Genomic DNA, 5,319 nt, shown 5'->3' on the forward strand with positions numbered 1-5,319 from the left:
CCCACACCCCTTGTTAAATCACAAGTAAAAATAATGGAAAAAAAATCAAATCAAAACCAAAATGAAGGTTTTGGAGTGGCCAAGTCAAAGTCCGGATTTAAATCCAATTGTTACAATTCTGCAAATAAGAGTGGCACAAAATTCTTACAGAGCGATGAGAAAAACGCATCACCAATTTGTCACGGACGAGACTCGGGGGTGGACCCAAATACACGACTCAAGGTGAGAGGTAAGCAGTGCGGAATAAGCCTTTATTCGTTCCAATGTCGGTTACCAGGGAGTCAGTCCAAACAAGCAGCAAGATCAGTAACGGCAGGCTTACGGGGTAGGTCGGTACACGTCAGGAGTACGGTAGTGCGGGAACGAGGCATGAGAGGCAACGATCTAGCAGAGTCTCTGTCGTCCCCCGGGTCCTATATGTACTGGGTCTAATCGGAGGTCATGAGGCGCAGGTGTGACCCTTCCGATTAGACGACCACGCCCAGCCCTGGCTGGAATCCAGGATCATGACAGTACCCCCCCCTCAACGGCCGGCTCTGGACGGCCCAGGCGCATCAGGGTGAGCCGCGTGAAAGTCCCTGATGAGGGAGCGGTCCACGACGATGCGGGAGGGGATCCAAGAGCGCTCCTCCGGGCCATATCCCTCCCAGTCCACCAGGTCGATGAGGGTGCACTCTACGTTCCACGTCAGCAGACTTCGCCCGAATCGCACGTCGTCGCTGGCTCCTCCGCTCAAGTCCCCCCCGCCCCCCCTCCCTCTGCGGTGGGAAGACAGCAACCGGCGCACACCAACCCACCGTCGACCATGCGGGGGGGCGGGGGGGACTTGAGCAGAGGAGCCAGCGACGACGTGCGATTCGGGCGAAGTCTGCTGACGTGGAACGTAGAGTGCACCCTCATCGACCTGGGCAGTTTCAACGAGACGGCGACCGGGTTAATAACCTAGGAAACAGGGAACGGGCCAACGAACCTGGGAGCAAGTTTGCGGGATTCCGTCCGCAGCGGGAGATCTTTGGTGGAGAGCCACACTCGCTGTCCCACTCTGAGCTCTGGTGCGGCCCTCCTCTTGCGGTCTGCTGCGGCCTTGTAGGCGCTGCTCATGCGCAGCAGTGTCCTCCGAGCTTCTTCCCAGGTCCGTTTGCAGCGTCGCACCACGGCCAGGGCCGACGGAACTGTGGATTTTGTGACCAGTGGAGGAAACAGGGACGGAGGATACCCATGCACGACATGGAGTGGAGCCATACCTGTTGAAGCGGAGGGTAGGGAATTGTGGGCATACTCCACCCACTTGATGTGCTGGCTCCACGTGCTCTGGTCCCTGGATACCAGACATCGAAGACCGGTCTCTAATTCCTGGTTAATCCTCTCAGTCTGGCCATTAGACTCTGGGTGATGACCCGATGTCCGACTTGCTGAAGCGCCGATGAGGTTGCAGAACTCCTTCCAGAAACGGGCGCTGAATTGCGGACCCCTGTCCGAAACGATGTCCTGGGGTAGACCGTGGTAACGGACGACCTCGTCTAATACCAACTGGGCTGTCTGCTTGGCCGACGGGATCTTCGGGAGCGGCACGAAGTGGACCATCCTGGAGAAACGGTCCACTATGGACAGCACCACTGTGTTCCCTTGTGAAGGCGGCAGGCCGGTAACGAAGTCCATCGCGATGTGTGACCACGGACGAAAGGGGATGGACAGGGGTTGCAACTCACCAACGGGCCGTAGGCGGGAAGTTTTATTGGCAGCACACACCGGGCAGGCGTTGACGAACTCCCTTACATCCTTGCTGAGGCTAGGCCACCAGAACCTTTGTTCGACCACTGACCGTGTCTTCGCCATACCCGGGTGGCAGACCGTCTTGTTGGTATGGGCCCAGTTGATGACGTCTCCCCGCAGAGATGGAATGACGAAAAGACGGCCCGACGGACAATCCGCGGGTGGTGGTGTCTCTTCCAGGGCCTCCTTCACCCACGACTCGATCGACCAGGTGAACCCGGACACGAAGCACCCCGCTGGCAGGATAGTAGCGGCGTCTGAATCAGTGCGCCCTCCCTCGTGGATCCGCGAGAGTGCATCCGGCTTGCCGTTTTTGGAGCCTGGGCGGTAAAACACCTTAAAGTGGAAGCGGGTGAAAAATAGAGCCCACCTGGCCTGACGGGCGTTCAACCTCTTCGCGGACTTCAGGTATTCAAGGTTCTTATGGTCCGTGAAGACAACGAACGGTACTTGAGAGCCCTCCAGCCAGTGCCGCCACTCCTCCAACGCGCTCTTGACCGCCAGCAGTTCCTTATCTCCCACGTCGTAGTTCCTCTCTGCCGGGGTCAACTTTCTAGACAGGAACGCGCACGGGTGAATCCTTCCATCCCTGGGACTCCTCTGCGACAAGACTGCTCCGATTCCTTAATTCGATGCATCCACCTCCACCACAAACTGGTTATCGGGATCCGGAATAATGAGAACGGGCACAGTAGTGAAACTTGCCTTGAGCCTGCCGAAGGCCTCCTGGCAGGTCCCGGACCAGTCGAAGGTGGTATTTGGCGAAGTGAGCGAATGCAGAGGAGCGGCCACGGAACTGAAGTTCCTTATGAATTTCCTATAGAAATTGGCAAATCCCAAGAACCTCTGCACGTCCCTCCTGTTGGTGGGGGTAGGCCACCGCAGCACCGCGTCGACCTTCCCGGGATCCATCCGTATCTCTCCCTCAGCCAGGACGAAGCCCAGGAAGGACACGGATGCCTGACGGAACTCACACTTATCCATATTCACGTATAATTGGTGCTGCTGCAGACGCCGGAGCACCTCTCGGACTTGTTGAATGTGAGAGGCTCGGTCTGCTGAAAAGATGAGAATGTCATCCAGGTAAACAAAGACAGATCTGTTCAGGAACTCCCGGAGCACGTCGTTAATGAAGTTCTGAAAGACTGCCGGAGCGTTTGTCAGTCCAAAGGGCATCACAAGATACTCATAGTGCCCTGTGGGGGTGTTGAACGCCGTCTTCCACTCATCCCCTTCCCGAATCCGCACCAGATGGTAAGCGCTGCGCAAGTCGAGCTTGGTGAAGATCCGGGCTCCCTGGAGGAGTTTGAATGCTGTAGAGATAAGCGGCAAAGGGTACCTGTTCTTGACTGTGATGTCGTTCAGTCCTCGGTACTCGATGCAGGGTCGCAGCGTGGAGTCCTTCTTCTTGACAAAAAAAAAACCCCGCACCGGCTGGTGAAGATGAGGGGCGAATGAGTCCGGCTGCCAGCGAGTCCTCGATGTAGTCCCTCATGGCTTGATGCTCTGGTCCTGTTAAAGAGAACAGTTTCCCTCTGGTAGGAAAGGTGCCTGGCAGGAGTTCAATCGCGCAGTCGTATGACCGATGTGGCGGTAGAGACTTTGCCTTAGATTCAGAGAAGACCTCCCGTAGGTCATGATAGCAGGAGGGCACTGCGGTCAGGTCCAGGGCGGTACCAGGTTCTGTTAGCCGAACCGGCGCGACTTGAATACCCCTGTCTCCTCGGACAGCGAAACAACGACTGAGACAGTCCTCACCCCAAGTCTTGATCTGAACCGTGGTCCAATCTGTGCGCGGATTATGTTCTTTGAGCCACGGACTGCCCAAGATGATGTCGCTACTACGTGCGTTGAAGACATGGAAGCTAATACGCTCCGAGTGAGCGTCCGGAAAGCTCATACGTAGCGTCTGAGTGCGATGTGTAACCCGACAAAGGAACTTGCCGTTGGCGGCATAGGCGTGACGAAACCGTTGCGTGGGGAAGGTTGCTGCCCCCAGCTCTTCGACCACGCGGGGATTTATCAGGTTTGCTTCCGACCCAGAATCTATGAAAGCCGTCACAGAGCATGAACGGGAGTCCGTTCCCAAGGTGAGGTGAAGAAGGGACCTCCCTGACCCCGTCGCGGTGTACCGCACACTCACCGGAGTGGCGATCCTGATGTCAGAATGCCCTGGTCGAGTCGGGCAACGGGCGATCAAGTGTCCCTAACGCCCGCAGTAAAAACAGCGTCCCTCTCGTCGCCGACGTAAGCGCTCCTCCGCTGAGCTGCCAAGCCCCTCCACTTGCATGGCTTCCGGTGAAGCTGACAACACGGGTGGCCGGGAAGCGGAAACAACCGGACTGCGACTCTCCCTCTCCTCCTCCCTCAGGCCCTCCATCTGTCTCTGCACGGTGAGTCATACCCTGGAGAGCAGCCTCTTGCTCACCCAGGCGTTTGCCCTGCACTTGCAGCGCACGGCGAGTCGGCTGGGTCCATGTTCTTGGCTAGATCGTTCTGTCACGGACGAGACTCGGGGGTGGACCCAAATGCACGACTCAAGGTGAGAGGTGAGCAATGCGGAATAAGCCTTTATTCGTTCCAATGTCGGTTACCAGGGAGTCAGTCCAAACAAGCAGCAAGATCAGTAACGGCAGGCTTACGGGGTAGGTCGGGAGACAGGCGTTGGTCGGTACACGGGAGGTAGACGTCAGGAGTACGGTAGTGCGGGAACGAGGCATGAGAGGCAACGATCTAGCAGAGTCTCTGTCGTCCCCCGGGTCCTATATGTACTGGGTCTAATCGGAGGTCATGAGGCGCAGGTGTGACCCTTCCGATTAGACGACCACGCCCAGCCCTGGCTGGAATCCAGGATCATGACACAATTAACGCAAATGCTTGATTTCGGTTTTTGCTGACAAGGGTGGCACAACCTGTCACAGTATTCAGTTCAGGAGGCAATTACCTTTTCACCGAGGGTCAGAAAGGTTTGGATTTTTTTTGTATCCCTTAACAAATTGAACTGTCATTTGAAAAATACTTGTTGTATTTCCTTGGGTTGTCTTTGAGGAATATTAAAATTGCTTTGATGATTTGAAACCTGTGTGTGTGATAGAAAAAAAATGAAAACAGGAAGGGGGAAAATACTTTTTCTACAGATGCCAGTGGAAATTTTGACATACAGTATTGAAATCTGAATTTACATTCGGAATGCTCTTCATAATTGCTTTAGATTTCAAACTTTCCATCATTATGAATTTTGGATCTATAAAAATATCATATTTCCAAGCAAAATTTCAGAATGGGAGAATCAAAACATGTCAAATAGTCATCTATTTTTCCCCAAATATAATTTTTCTGACTTTTGCACTGATTTATCTTTAATAATACTAAATATTTACTTTTTACTCACACTTGCCCTTGCTCTCCTCTCATTATTAAAATCTTTTAATTCCAAAATGAAATTGAACTTTATTCTTTTATCTTACAATATTTAATTTTTGCAATTCCAATATATACAGTAAATCTGACACATTTAAAAAAAATGCTCATTGCCTCATTTTTACC

The sequence above is a fragment of the Syngnathoides biaculeatus genome, chromosome 8, assembly GCF_019802595.1.
Source record: "Syngnathoides biaculeatus isolate LvHL_M chromosome 8, ASM1980259v1, whole genome shotgun sequence".
Taxonomy (NCBI): Eukaryota; Metazoa; Chordata; class Actinopteri; order Syngnathiformes; family Syngnathidae; genus Syngnathoides; species Syngnathoides biaculeatus.